This window comes from Lissotriton helveticus, chromosome 8, assembly GCF_964261635.1.
Source record: "Lissotriton helveticus chromosome 8, aLisHel1.1, whole genome shotgun sequence".
NCBI lineage: Eukaryota > Metazoa > Chordata > Amphibia > Caudata > Salamandridae > Lissotriton > Lissotriton helveticus.
In genome coordinates, this window is record NC_136069.1 from 50,800,854 (window position 1) to 50,815,221 (window position 14,368).

Below are 14,368 nucleotides of genomic sequence, written 5' to 3' on the forward strand. Positions count from 1 at the left end.
GTTTCCCATTTCATGCTTTTTTGTAATGTAAACTCTTGTCTGCATTACCTTCAACTTCCCCTTGAACACAGATGTCAGTAGTCAGATGACGTTGCTTACCTACTCAGGCCACATACGTCTGGGTAATATAGTGCTAGTCCATTCAGAGTTAAAAAAACGCTACCTAACCCGGATCCCAAAAACGCTATTTACCCATTGCACAAGTTAACTGCTGAATGATACAGGACTCCTTAAAACATATCTCTAACATATAAGGGTAAATATCCAGGTCATGCATCTTGTTTGTTGAATGGTTCAAATCAAAGTATGAAGACCACAGCTAGCAGTAGGCCGAAATAGCTCAGTTGGGAGAGCGTTAGACTGAAGATCTAAAGGACCCTGGTTCAATCCCGGGTTTCGGCACAGTTGAGACGTTCCTTGCTTCTAACAAAATGGGTCTTGGAATCAGCTGTAGTACTTTTTTCTCTATTCATCAAATATCTTTCAACTGAAATAAAACACAAGCAATTTAACATAGACTTTGCTTTCTGTCCTCCTTCTAAACGTGCTTCCACATTTCTTGCCTTCAGGTTAGACTATGAATGTTTCCCATTTCATGCTTTTTTGTAATGTAAACTCTTGTCTGCATTACCTTCAACTTCCCCTTGAACACAGATGTCAGTAGTCAGATGACGTTGCTTACCTACTCAGGCCACATACGTCTGGGTAATATAGTACTAGTCCATTCAGAGTTAAAAAAACGCTACCTAACCCGGATCCCAAAAATGCTATTTACTCATGGCACAAGTTAACTGCTGAATGATACAGGACTCCTTAAAACATATCTCTAACATATAAGGGTAAATATCCAGGTCATGCATCTAGTTTGTTGAATGGTTCAAATCAAAGTATGAAGACCACATCTAGCAGCAGGCCGAAATAGCTCAGTTGGGAGAGCGTTAGACTGAAGATCTAAAGGTCCCTGGTTCAATCCCGGGTTTCGGCACAGTTGAGAGGTTCCTTGCTTCTAACAAAATAGGTCTTGGAATCAGCTGTAGTACTTTTTTATCTATTCATCAAATTTTTTCCAACTGATATACAACACAAGCAATTTAACATAGACTTTGCTTTCTGTCCTCCTTCTAAACTTGCTTCCACATTTCTTGCCTTCAGGTTAGACTATGAATGTTTCCCATTTCATGCTTTTTTGTAATGTAAACTCTTGTCTGCATTACCTTCAACTTCCCCTTGAACACAGATGTCAGTAGTCAGATGACGTTGCTTACCTACTCAGGCCACATACGTCTGGGTAATATAGTGCTAGTCCATTCAGAGTTAAAAAAACGCTACCTAACCCGGATCCCAAAAATGCTATTTACCCATTGCACAAGTTAACTCCTGAATGATACAGGACTCCTTAAAATATATCTCTAACATATAAGGGTAAATATCCAGGTCATGCATCTAGTTTGTTGAATGGTTCAAATCAAAGTATGAATACCACAGCTAGCGGCAGGCCGAAATATCTCAGTTGGGAGAGCGTTAGACGGAAGATCTAAAGGTCCCTGTTTCAATCCCGGTTTTCGGCACAGTTGAGAGGTTCCTTGCTTTCAACAAAGTAGGTCTTGAAATCTGCTGCAGTACTTTTTTCTCTATTCATCAAATTTTTTCGAACTGATATACAACACAAGCAATTTAACATAGACTTTGCTTTCTGTCCTCCTTCTAAACTTGCTTCCACATTTCTTGCCTTCAGGTTAGACTATGAATGTTTCCCATTTCATGCTTTTTTGTAAAGTAAACTCTTGTCTGCATTACCTTCAACTTCCCCTTGAACACAGATGTCAGTAGTCAGATGACATTGCTTACCTACTCAGGCCACATACGTCTGGGTAATATAGTGCTAGTCCATTCAGAGTTAAAAAAACGTTACCTAACCCGGATCCCAAAAACGCTATTTACCCATTGCACAAGTTAACTGCTGAATGATACAGGACTCCTTAAAACATATCTCTAACATATAAGGGTAAATATCCAGGTCATGCATCTAGTTTGTTGAATGGTTCAAATCAAAGTATGAAGACCACAGCTAGCGGCAGGCCGAAATAGCTCAGTTGGGAGAGCGTTAGACTGAAGAGCTAAAGGTCTCTGGTTCAATCCCGGCTTTCGGCACAGTTGAGAGGTTCCTTGCTTCTAACAAAATAGGTCTTGGAATCAGCTGTAGTACTTTTTTCTCTATTCATCAAATTCTTTCCAACTGATATACAACACAAGCAATTTAACATAGACTTTGCTTTGTGTCCTCCTTCTAAACTTGCTTCCACATTTCTTGCCTTCAGGTTAGACTATGAATGTTTCCCATTTCATGCTTTTTTGTAATGTAAACTCTTGTCTGCCTTACCTTCAACTTCCCCTTGAACACAGATGTCAGTAGTCAGATGACGTTGCTTACCTACTCAGGCCACATACGTCTGGGTAATAAAGTGCGAGTCCATTCAGAGTTAAAAAAACGCTACCTAACCCGGATCCCAAAACTCTATTTACCCATTGCACAAGTTAACTGCTGAATGATACAGGACTCCTTAAAACATATCTCTAACATATAAGGGTAAACATCCAGGTCATGCATCTAGTTTGTTGAATGGTTCAAATCAAAGTATGAAGACCACAGCTAGCAGCAGGCCGAAATAGCTCAGTTGGGAGAGCGTTAGACTGAAGATCAAAAGGTCCCTGGTTCAATCTCGGGTTTCGGCACAGTTGAGAGGTTCCTTGCTTCTAACAAAATAGGTCTTGGAATCAGCTGTAGTACTTTTTTCACTATTCATCAAATTTTTTCTAACTGATATACAACACAAGCAATTTAACATAGACTTTGCTTTGTGTCCTCCTTCTAACCTTGCTTCCACATTTCTTGCCTTCAGGTTAGACTATGAATGTTTCCCATTTCATGCTTTTTTGTAATGTAAACTCTTGTCTGCATTACCTTCAACTTCCCCTTGAACACAGATGTCAGTAGTCAGATGACATTGCTTACCTTCTCAGGCCATATACGTCTGGGTAATATAGTGCTAGTCCATTCAGAGTTAAAAAAAACGTTACCTAACCCGGATCCCAAAAACGCTATTTACCCATTGCACAAGTTAACTGCTGAATGATACAGGACTCCTTAAAACATATCTCTAACATATAAGGGTAAATACCCAGGTCATGCATCTAGTTTGTTGAATGGTTCAAATCAAAGTATGAAGACCTCAGCTAGCAGCAGGCCGAAATAGCTCAGTTGGGAGAGCGTTAGACTGAAGATCTAAAGGTCCCTGGTTCAATCCCGGGTTTCGGCACAGTTGAGAGGTTCCTTGCTTCTGACAAAAGAGGTCTTGGAATCTGCTGCAGGACTTTTTTCTCTATTCATCAAATTTTTTCCAACTGATATACAACACAAGTAATTTAACATAGACTTTGCTTTCTGTCCTCATTCTAAACTTGCTTCCACATTTCTTGCCTTCAGGTTAGACTATGAATGTTTCCCATTTCATGCTTTTTTGTAAAGTAACCTCTTGTCTGCCTTACCTTCAACTTCCCCTTGAACACAGATGTCAGTAGTCAGATGACATTGCTTACCTACTCAGGCCAAATACGTCTGGGTAATATAGTGCTAGTCCATTCAGAGTTAAAAAAACGCCACCTAACCCGGATCCCAAAAACGCTATTTACCCATTTCACAAGTTAAGTGCTGAATGATACAGGACTCCTTAAAACATATCTCTAACATATAAGGGTAAATATCCAGGTCATGCATCTAGTTTGTTGAATGGTTCAAATCAAAGTATGAAGACCACAGCTAGCAGCAGGCCGAAATAGCTCAGTTGGGAGAGCGTTAGACTGAAGATCTAAAGGTCCCTGGTTCAATCCTGGGTTTCGGCACAGTTGAGAGGTTCCTTGCTTCTAACAAAATAGGTCTTGGAATCAGCTGTAGTACTTTTTTATCTATTCATCAAATTTTTTCCAACTGATATACAACACAAGCAATTTAACATAGACTTTGCTTTCTGTCCTCCTTCTAAACTTGCTTCCACATTTCTTGCCTTCAGGTTAGACTATGAATGTTTCCCATTTCATGCTTTTTTGTAATGTAAACTCTTGTCTGCATTACCTTCAACTTCCCCTTGAACACAGATGTCAGTAGTCAGATGACGTTGCTTACCTACTCAGGCCACATACGTCTGGGTAATATAGTGCTAGTCCATTCAGAGTTAAAAAAAGGCTACCTAACCCGGATCCCAAAAATGCTATTTACCCATTGCACAAGTTAACTCCTGAATGATACAGGACTCCTTAAAACATATCTCTAACATATAAGGGTAAATATCCAGGTCATGCATCTAGTTTGTTGAATGGTTCAAATCAAAGTATGAATACCACAGCTAGCGGCAGGCCGAAATATCTCAGTTGGGAGAGCGTTAGACGGAAGATCTAAAGGTCCCTGTTTCAATCCCGGTTTTCGGCACAGTTGAGAGGTTCCTTGCTTTCAACAAAGTAGGTCTTGAAATCTGCTGCAGTACTTTTTTCTCTATTCATCAAATTTTTTCGAACTGATATACAACACAAGCAATTTAACATAGACTTTGCTTTCTGTCCTCCTTCTAAACTTGCTTCCACATTTCTTGCCTTCAGGTTAGACTATGAATGTTTCCCATTTCATGCTTTTTTGTAAAGTAAACTCTTGTCTGCATTACCTTCAACTTCCCCTTGAACACAGATGTCAGTAGTCAGATGACATTGCTTACCTACTCAGGCCACATACGTCTGGGTAATATAGTGCTAGTCCATTCAGAGTTAAAAAAACGTTACCTAACCCGGATCCCAAAAACGCTATTTACCCATTGCACAAGTTAACTGCTGAATGATACAGGACTCCTTAAAACATATCTCTAACATATAAGGGTAAATATCCAGGTCATGCATCTAGTTTGTTGAATGGTTCAAATCAAAGTATGAAGACCTCAGCTAGCGGCAGGCCGAAATAGCTCAGTTGGGAGAGCGTTAGACTGAAGAGCTAAAGGTCTCTGGTTCAATCCCGGGTTTCGGCACAGTTGAGAGGTTCCTTGCTTCTAACAAAATAGGTCTTGGAATCAGCTGTAGTACTTTTTTCTCTATTCATCAAATTCTTTCCAACTGATATACAACACAAGCAATTTAACATAGACTTTGCTTTGTGTCCTCCTTCTAAACTTGCTTCCACATTTCTTGCCTTCAGGTTAGACTATGAATGTTTCCCATTTCATGCTTTTTTGTAATGTAAACTCTTGTCTGCCTTACCTTCAACTTCCCCTTGAACACAGATGTCAGTAGTCAGATGACGTTGCTTACCTACTCAGGCCACATACGTCTGGGTAATAAAGTGCGAGTCCATTCAGAGTTAAAAAAACGCTACCTAACCCGGATCCCAAAACTCTATTTACCCATTGCACAAGTTAACTGCTGAATGATACAGGACTCCTTAAAACATATCTCTAACATATAAGGGTAAACATCCAGGTCATGCATCTAGTTTGTTGAATGGTTCAAATCAAAGTATGAAGACCACAGCTAGCAGCAGGCCGAAATAGCTCAGTTGGGAGAGCGTTAGACTGAAGATCTAAAGGTCCCTGGTTCAATCCCGGGTTTCGGCACAGTTGAGAGGTTCCTTGCTTCTAACAAAATAGGTCTTGGAATCAGCTGTAGTACTTTTTCACTATTCATCAATTTTTTTCTAACTGATATACAACACAAGCAATTTAACATAGACTTTGCTTTGTGTCCTCCTTCTAACCTTGCTTCCACATTTCTTGCCTTCAGGTTAGACTATGAATGTTTCCCATTTCATGCTTTTTTGTAATGTAAACTCTTGTCTGCATTACCTTCAACTTCCCCTTGAACACAGATGTCAGTAGTCAGATGACATTGCTTACCTTCTCAGGCCATATACGTCTGGGTAATATAGTGCTAGTCCATTCAGAGTTAAAAAAAACGTTACCTAACCCGGATCCCAAAAACGCTATTTACCCATTGCACAAGTTAACTGCTGAATGATACAGGACTCCTTAAAACATATCTCTAACATATAAGTGTAAATATCCAGGTCATGCATCTAGTTTGTTGAATGGTTCAAATCAAAGTATGAAGACCACAGCTAGCAGCAGGCCGAAATAGCTCAGTTGGGAGAGCGTTAGACTGAAGATCTAAAGGTCCCTGGTTCAATCGCGGGTTTCGGCACAGTTGAGAGGTTCCTTGCTTCTAACAAAATAGGTCTTGGAATCAGCTGTAGTACTTTTTTATCTATTCATCAAATTTTTTCCAACTGATATACAACACAAGCAATTTAACATAGACTTTGCTTTCTGTCCTCCTTCTAAACTTGCTTCCACATTTCTTGCCTTCAGGTTAGACTATGAATGTTTCCCATTTCATGCTTTTTTGTAATGTAAACTCTTGTCTGCATTACCTTCAACTTCCCCTTGAACACAGATGTCAGTAGTCAGATGACGTTGCTTACCTACTCAGGCCACATACGTCTGGGTAATATAGTGCTAGTCCATTCAGAGTTAAAAAAACGCTACCTAACCCGGATCCCAAAAATGCTATTTACCCATTGCACAAGTTAACTCCTGAATGATACAGGACTCCTTAAAACATATCTCTAACATATAAGGGTAAATATCCAGGTCATGCATCTAGTTTGTTGAATGGTTCAAATCAAAGTATGAATACCACAGCTAGCAGCAGGCCGAAATATCTCAGTTGGGAGAGCGTTAGACGGAAGATCTAAAGGTCCCTGTTTCAATCCCGGTTTTCGGCACAGTTGAGAGGTTCCTTGCTTTCAACAAAATAGGTCTTGAAATCTGCTGCAGTACTTTTTTCTCTATTCATCAAATTTTTTCGAACTGATATACAACACAAGCAATTTAACATAGACTTTGCTTTCTGTCCTCCTTCTAAACTTGCTTCCACATTTCTTGCCTTCAGGTTAGACTATGAATGTTTCCCATTTCATGCTTTTTTGTAAAGTAAACTCTTGTCTGCATTACCTTCAACTTCCCCTTGAACACAGATGTCAGTAGTCAGATGACATTGCTTACCTACTCAGGCCACATACGTCTGGGTAATATAGTGCTAGTCCATTCAGAGTTAAAAAAACGTTACCTAACCCGGATCCCAAAAACGCTATTTACCCATTGCACAAGTTAACTGCTGAATGATACAGGACTCCTTAAAACATATCTCTAACATATAAGGGTAAATATCCAGGTCATGCATCTAGTTTGTTGAATGGTTCAAATCAAAGTATGAAGACCTCAGCTAGCGGCAGGCCGAAATAGCTCAGTTGGGAGAGCGTTAGACTGAAGAGCTAAAGGTCTCTGGTTCAATCCCGGGTTTCGGCACAGTTGAGAGGTTCCTTGCTTCTAACAAAATAGGTTTTGGAATCAGCTGTAGTACTTTTTTCTCTATTCATCAAATTCTTTCCAACTGATATACAACACAAGCAATTTAACATAGACTTTGCTTTGTGTCCTCCTTCTAAACTTGCTTCCACATTTCTTGCCTTCAGGTTAGACTATGAATGTTTCCCATTTCATGCTTTTTTGTAATGTAAACTCTTGTCTGCCTTACCTTCAACTTCCCCTTGAACACAGATGTCAGTAGTCAGATGACATTGCTTACCTACTCAGGCCAAATACGTCTGTGTAATATAGTGCTAGTCCATTCAGAATTAAAAAAACGTTACCTTACCCGGATCCCAAAAACGCTATTTACCCATTGCACAAGTTAACTGCTGAATGATACAGGACTCCTTAAAACATATCTCTAACATATAAGTGTAAATATCCAGGTCATGCATCTGGTTTGTTGAATGGTTCAAATCAAAGTATGAAGAACACAGCTAGCAGCAGGCTGAAATAGCTCAGTTGGGAGAGCGTTAGACTGAAGATCTAAAGGTCCCTGGTTCAATCCCGGGTTTCGGCACAGTTGAGAGGTTCCTTGCTTCTGACAAAATAGGTCTTGGAATCAGCTGTAGTACTTTTTTCTCTATTCATCAAATGTTTTCCAACTGATATACAACACAAGCAATTTAACATAGACTTTGCTTTGTGTCCTCCTTCTAAACTTGCTTCCACATTTCTTGCCTTCAGGTTAGACTATGAATGTTTCCCATTTCATGCTTTTTTGTAATGTAAACTCTTGTCTGCATTACCTTCAACTTCCCCTTGAACACAGATGTCAGTAGTCAGATGACGTTGCTTACCTACTCAGGCCACATACGTCTGGGTAATATAGTGCTAGTCCATTCAGAGTTAAAAAAACGCTACCTAACCCGGATCCCAAAAACGCTATTTACCCATTGCACAAGTTAACTGCTGTATGATACAGGACTCCTTAAAACACATCTCTAACATATAAGGGTAAATATCCAGGTCATGCATCTAGTTTGTTGAATGGTTCAAATCAAAGTATGAAGACCACAGATATCAGCAGGCCGAATTAGCTCAGTTGGGAGAGCGTTAGTCTGAAGATCTGAAGGTCCCTGGTTCAATCCCGGGTTTTGGCACAGTTGAGAGGTTCCTTGCTTCTGACAAAAGAGGTCTTGGAGTCTGCTGCAGTACTTTTTTCTCTATTCATCAAATTTTTTCCAACTGATATACAACACAAGTAATTTAACATAGACTTTGCTTTCTGGCCTCATTCTAAACTTGCTTCCACATTTCTTGCCTTCAGGTTAGACTATGAATGTTTCCCATTTCATGCTTTTTTGTAAAGTAACCTCTTGTCTGCATTACCTTCAACTTCCCCTTGAACACAGATGTCAGTAGTCAGATGACATTGCTTACCTACTCAGGCCACATACGTCTGGGTAATATAGTGCTAGTCCATTCCGAGTTAAAAAAACGCTACCTAACCCGGATCCCAAAAACGCTATTTACCCATTGCACAAGTTAACTGCTGAATGATACAGGACTCCTTAAAACATATCTCTAACATATAAGGGTAAATATCCAGGTCATGCATCTAGTTTGTTGAATGGTTAAAATCAAAGTATGAAGACCACTGCTAGCAGCAGGCCGAAATAGCTCAGTTGGGAGAGCGTTAGACTGAAGATCTAAAGGTCCCTGGTTCAATCCTGGGTTTCGGCACAGTTGAGAGGTTCCTTGCTTCTGACAAAAGAGGTCTTGGAATCTGCTACAGTACTTTTTTCTCTATTCATCAAATTTTTTCCAACTGATATACAACACAAGTAATTTAACATAGACTTTGCTTTCTGTCCTCATTCTAAACTTGCTTCCACATTTCTTGCCTTCAGGTTAGACTATGAATGTTTCCCATTTCATGCTTTTTTGTAAAGTAACCTCTTGTCTGCCTTACCTTCAACTTCCCCTTGAACACAGATGTCAGTAGTCAGATGACATTGCTTACCTACTCAGGCCAAATACGTCTGGGTAATATAGTGCTAGTCCATTCAGAGTTAAAAAAACGCCACCTAACCCGGATCCCAAAAACGCTATTTACCCATTTCACAAGTTAACTGCTGAATGATACAGGACTCCTTAAAACATATCTCTAACATATAAGGGTAAATATCCAGGTCATGCATCTAGTTTGTTGAATGGTTCAAATCAAAGTATGAAGACCTCAGCTAGCAGCAGGCCGAAATAGCTCAGTTGGGAGAGCGTTAGACTGAAGATCTAAAGGTCCCTGGTTCAATCCCGGGTTTCGGCACAGTTGAGAGGTTCCTTGCTTCTGACAAAAGAGGTCTTGGAATCTGCTGCAGGACTTTTTTCTCTATTCATCAAATTTTTTCCAACTGATATACAACACAAGTAATTTAACATAGACTTTGCTTTCTGTCCTCATTCTAAACTTGCTTCCACATTTCTTGCCTTCAGGTTAGACTATGAATGTTTCCCATTTCATGCTTTTTTGTAAAGTAACCTCTTGTCTGCCTTACCTTCAACTTCCCCTTGAACACAGATGTCAGTAGTCAGATGACATTGCTTACCTACTCAGGCCAAATACGTCTGGGTAATATAGTGCTAGTCCATTCAGAGTTAAAAAAACGCCACCTAACCCGGATCCCAAAAACGCTATTTACCCATTTCACAAGTTAAGTGCTGAATGATACAGGACTCCTTAAAACATATCTCTAACATATAAGGGTAAATATCCAGGTCATGCATCTAGTTTGTTGAATGGTTCAAATCAAAGTATGAAGACCACAGCTAGCAGCAGGCCGAAATAGCTCAGTTGGGAGAGCGTTAGACTGAAGATCTAAAGGTCCCTGGTTCAATCCCGGGTTTCGGCACAGTTGAGAGGTTCCTTGCTTCTAACAAAATAGGTCTTGGAATCAGCTGTAGTACTTTTTTATCTATTCATCAAATTTTTTCCAACTGATATACAACACAAGCAATTTAACATAGACTTTGCTTTCTGTCCTCCTTCTAAACTTGCTTCCACATTTCTTGCCTTCAGGTTAGACTATGAATGTTTCCCATTTCATGCTTTTTTGTAATGTAAACTCTTGTCTGCATTACCTTCAACTTCCCCTTGAACACAGATGTCAGTAGTCAGATGACGTTGCTTACCTACTCAGGCCACATACGTCTGGGTAATATAGTGCTAGTCCATTCAGAGTTAAAAAAACGCTACCTAACCCGGATCCCAAAAATGCTATTTACCCATTGCACAAGTTAACTCCTGAATGATACAGGACTCCTTAAAACATATCTCTAACATATAAGGGTAAATATCCAGGTCATGCATCTAGTTTGTTGAATGGTTCAAATCAAAGTATGAAGACCACAGCTAGCAGCAGGCCGAAATAGCTCAGTTGGGAGAGCGTTAGACTGAAGATCTAAAAGTCCCTGGTTCAATCGCGGGTTTCGGCACAGTTGAGAAGTTCCTTGCTTCTAACAAAATAGGTCTTGGAATCAGCTGTAGTACTTTTTTATCTATTCATCAAATTTTTTCCAACTGATATACAACACAAGCAATTTAACATAGACTTTGCTTTCTGTCCTCCTTCTAAACTTGCTTCCACATTTCTTGCCTTCAGGTTAGACTATGAATGTTTCCCATTTCATGCTTTTTTGTAATGTAAACTCTTGTCTGCATTACCTTCAACTTCCCCTTGAACACAGATGTCAGTAGTCAGATGACGTTGCTTACCTACTCAGGCCACATACGTCTGGGTAATATAGTGCTAGTCCATTCAGAGTTAAAAAAACGCTACCTAACCCGGATCCCAAAAATGCTATTTACCCATTGCACAAGTTAACTCCTGAATGATACAGGACTCCTTAAAACATATCTTTAACATATAAGGGTAAATATCCAGGTCATGCATCTAGTTTGTTGAATGGTTCAAATCAAAGTATGAATACCACAGCTAGCAGCAGGCCGAAATATCTCAGTTGGGAGAGCGTTAGACGGAAGATCTAAAGGTCCCTGTTTCAATCCCGGTTTTCGGCACAGTTGAGAGGTTCCTTGCTTTCAACAAAATAGGTCTTGAAATCTGCTGCAGTACTTTTTTCTCTATTCATCAAATTTTTTCGAACTGATATACAACACAAGCAATTTAACATAGACTTTGCTTTCTGTCCTCCTTCTAAACTTGCTTCCACATTTCTTGCCTTCAGGTTAGACCAGGGGTGCCCAAACCTGTCCTGGCGGGCCGTATCCATGCCAGATTTTTGGGATATCCCCATCTGGGGATCACGGTTCGATCCCCGGCACCGGCGGCAGATTAGCCCAGCACCAGGTGACTCTGGGAAATAGCTGGCGCCGCGGCTAGGGCGGCTGACTCCGGAATCTGGAGATTTTTTTATTTAAGGTTTTTGTAGAGCGCGTAGTAACCCTCGAGCATCCCAGAGATCAGGGTTCGATCCCCGGCACCGGCCGCAGATTAGCCCAGCACCACGTGACTCTGGGAAATAGCTGGCGCCGCGGCTAGGGAGGCTGACTCCGGAATCTGGAGATCACGGTTCGATCCCCGGCACCGGCGGCAGATTAGCCCAGCACCAGGTGACTCTGGGAAATAGCTGGCGCCGCGGCTAGGGCGGCTGACTCCGGAATCTGGAGATTTTTTTATTTAAGGTTTTTGTAGAGCGCGTAGTAACCCTCGAGCATCCCAGAGATCAGGGTTCGATCCCCGGCACCGGCGGCAGATTAGCCCAGCACCATGTGACTCTGGGCAATAGCTTGCTTAATCTTCCCAACGGCCCCTAGCGCCTAGAGACCCTTACGGGCGATTGTGCGCCTTACAAATGTGGATTATTATTATTATTATTATTATTTGGGCCGACTCCGATCCGGTTCGTAAAAGCACATCTGCCCGAATCTGTCGGACAACCACGTACGCCCGGGAGAGGACTGCCCGGGACCCGTGGAGCCCGTCCTGGTCACTCTGACCTGCAATCGGCCTGGAGAAGGGAGCGCCGGACGCCCGGGGGGAGGACTGCCCGGGACCCGTGGAGCCCGTCCTGGGCACTCTGACCTGCCGTCTGCCCGGGGAAGGGAGCCCCGGACGCCCGGGGGGAGGACTGCCCGGGACCCATGGAGCCCGTCCTGGGCACTCTGACCTGCCGACGGCCCGGGGAAGGGAGCCCCGGACGCCCGGGGGAGGACTGCCCGGGACCCGTGGAACTCGTCCTGGGCACTCTGACATGCCGCTGACCCGGGGAAGGGAACCCCGGACGCCCGGGAGCCGTGGAGCCCGTCCTGGGCACTCTGACAAGCCGTCGGACCGGGGAAGGGAGCCCCGGATGCCCGGGACCCGTGGAGCCTGTCCTGGGAACTCCGGCATGCCGTTGGCCCAGGGAAGGGAGTCCCAGATACCCGGGACCCGTGGAGCCCGTCATGGGCACTCTGACAAGCCGGTGTCCCGGGGAAGGGAGCCCCGGACGCCGGGGACTCGTGGAGCCCGTCCTGGGCACTCTGGCATGCTGTTGGCACGGGGAAGGGAGCCCCGGACGTCCGGGGCCCGTGGAGCCCATCCTGGGCACTCTGACAAGCCGTTGGCCCGGGGAAGGGAGAGCCGGACACCCAGCGGAGGAATGCCCGGGACCCATGGAGCCCGTCCTGGGCAATCTGACCTGCCGTCGGCCCGGAGAAGGGAGCGACGGACGCCCGGGGGGGAGGAATGCCCGGGACGCATGGAGCCCATCCTGGGCACTTTGACATGCCATCGGCCTTGAGACCCGGGGGACGACTGCCCGGGAAGCATGGAGCCCGACCTGGACACTCGCTCATGCCGTTGGCCTGGAGACCCGGGGGACGACTGCCCGGGGCGCATGGAGCCCGACCTGGGCACTCGCTCATGCCGTTGGCCTGGAGACCCGGGGGACGACTGCCCGGGACGCATGGAGCCCGTCCTGGGCACTTTGACATGCCGTTGGCCTGGAGGAGGGAAGCCCCGGGTGTTGTTACCCAGGCATAGCCCATCTGGTCCCCCTGGCAGAGAACCACCAGCCTTGCAGGGGTGTCCGGGCATACCCTTACCCCTAGTAATCCGGAGGAAAATTACCCCCCTTTCTTGTAATCTGTGCACACGAGTTGACAGAGGGGACCCAAGGCGTAAAAGTACCCGACCTCCTGGAGCCCTCGCTGGGATCGGGGAGGCAAATGGCACCTCATAGGGACTTCCAGGGAGGTTTGGCCATCTGGTCGCCCTTTTGGATAGCATTGCGTGCGACCAGATGGCCGAGGGGAAAGGTGCAACCAGGTGGCCGGGAACGAAAGGACTCCCTGCTTCCCACCCCGAGCCTTCGTGGTAGGGCTGCTGCCTGCCCACGCCGGGCAGGGCTCGGGGACCCCGGCTGGGCCTCAGGCACGGTGAGGACCACCGGAGCTCCCAGGCACGGACGCCCGGGACGACGACTGCCCGGGACGCATGGAGCCCGTCCTGGGCACTTTGACATGCCGTCGGCCTGGAGACCCGGGGGATGACTGCCTGGGACGCATGGAGCCCGTCCTGGACATTTTGACATGCCGTCGGCCTGGAGACCCGGGGGACGACTGCCCGGGACGCATGGAGCCCGTCCTGGGCACTTTGACATGCCGTCGGCCTGGAGACCCGGGGGACGACTGCCTGGGACGCATGGAGCCCGTCCTGGACATTTTGACATGCCGTTGGCCTGGAGACCCGGGGGACGACTGCCCGGGACGCATGGAGCCCGTCCTGGACATTTTGACATGCCGTCGGCCTGGAGACCCGGGGGACGACTGCCCGGGACCCATGGAGCCCGTCCTGGGCAATCTGACCTGCCGTCGGCCCGGAGAAGGGAGCGGCGGATGCCCGGGGGGACGACTGCCCGGGACGCATGGAGCCCGTCCTGGGCACTTTGACATGCCATCGGCCTGG

The 14,368-nt window shown here is 44.7% G+C and overlaps 9 non-coding genes across 9 annotated transcripts; all 9 read left to right on the forward strand.

Moving 5' to 3' along the window:
- Positions 1–329: 329 nt before the first annotated feature.
- On the forward strand, positions 330–402 carry TRNAF-GAA (transfer RNA phenylalanine (anticodon GAA)). Its single transcript has one exon. It is a non-coding gene; the product is annotated as a tRNA-Phe (tRNA).
- A 510-nt stretch (positions 403–912) lies between these two features.
- Positions 913–985, forward strand: TRNAF-GAA (transfer RNA phenylalanine (anticodon GAA)). The gene has a single exon. It is a non-coding gene; the product is annotated as a tRNA-Phe (tRNA).
- A 2,259-nt stretch (positions 986–3,244) lies between these two features.
- Positions 3,245–3,317, forward strand: TRNAF-GAA (transfer RNA phenylalanine (anticodon GAA)). Its single transcript has one exon. It is a non-coding gene; the product is annotated as a tRNA-Phe (tRNA).
- A 510-nt stretch (positions 3,318–3,827) lies between these two features.
- On the forward strand, positions 3,828–3,900 carry TRNAF-GAA (transfer RNA phenylalanine (anticodon GAA)). Its single transcript has one exon. It is a non-coding gene; the product is annotated as a tRNA-Phe (tRNA).
- Positions 3,901–5,575: 1,675 nt separating this feature from the next.
- Positions 5,576–5,648, forward strand: TRNAF-GAA (transfer RNA phenylalanine (anticodon GAA)). Its single transcript has one exon. It is a non-coding gene; the product is annotated as a tRNA-Phe (tRNA).
- Positions 5,649–7,907: 2,259 nt separating this feature from the next.
- On the forward strand, positions 7,908–7,980 carry TRNAF-GAA (transfer RNA phenylalanine (anticodon GAA)). Its single transcript has one exon. It is a non-coding gene; the product is annotated as a tRNA-Phe (tRNA).
- A 1,093-nt stretch (positions 7,981–9,073) lies between these two features.
- TRNAF-GAA (transfer RNA phenylalanine (anticodon GAA)) lies at positions 9,074–9,146 on the forward strand. Its single transcript has one exon. It is a non-coding gene; the product is annotated as a tRNA-Phe (tRNA).
- A 510-nt stretch (positions 9,147–9,656) lies between these two features.
- TRNAF-GAA (transfer RNA phenylalanine (anticodon GAA)) lies at positions 9,657–9,729 on the forward strand. The gene has a single exon. It is a non-coding gene; the product is annotated as a tRNA-Phe (tRNA).
- Positions 9,730–10,239: 510 nt separating this feature from the next.
- On the forward strand, positions 10,240–10,312 carry TRNAF-GAA (transfer RNA phenylalanine (anticodon GAA)). The gene has a single exon. It is a non-coding gene; the product is annotated as a tRNA-Phe (tRNA).
- The last annotated feature ends 4,056 nt before the right edge of the window (positions 10,313–14,368 follow it).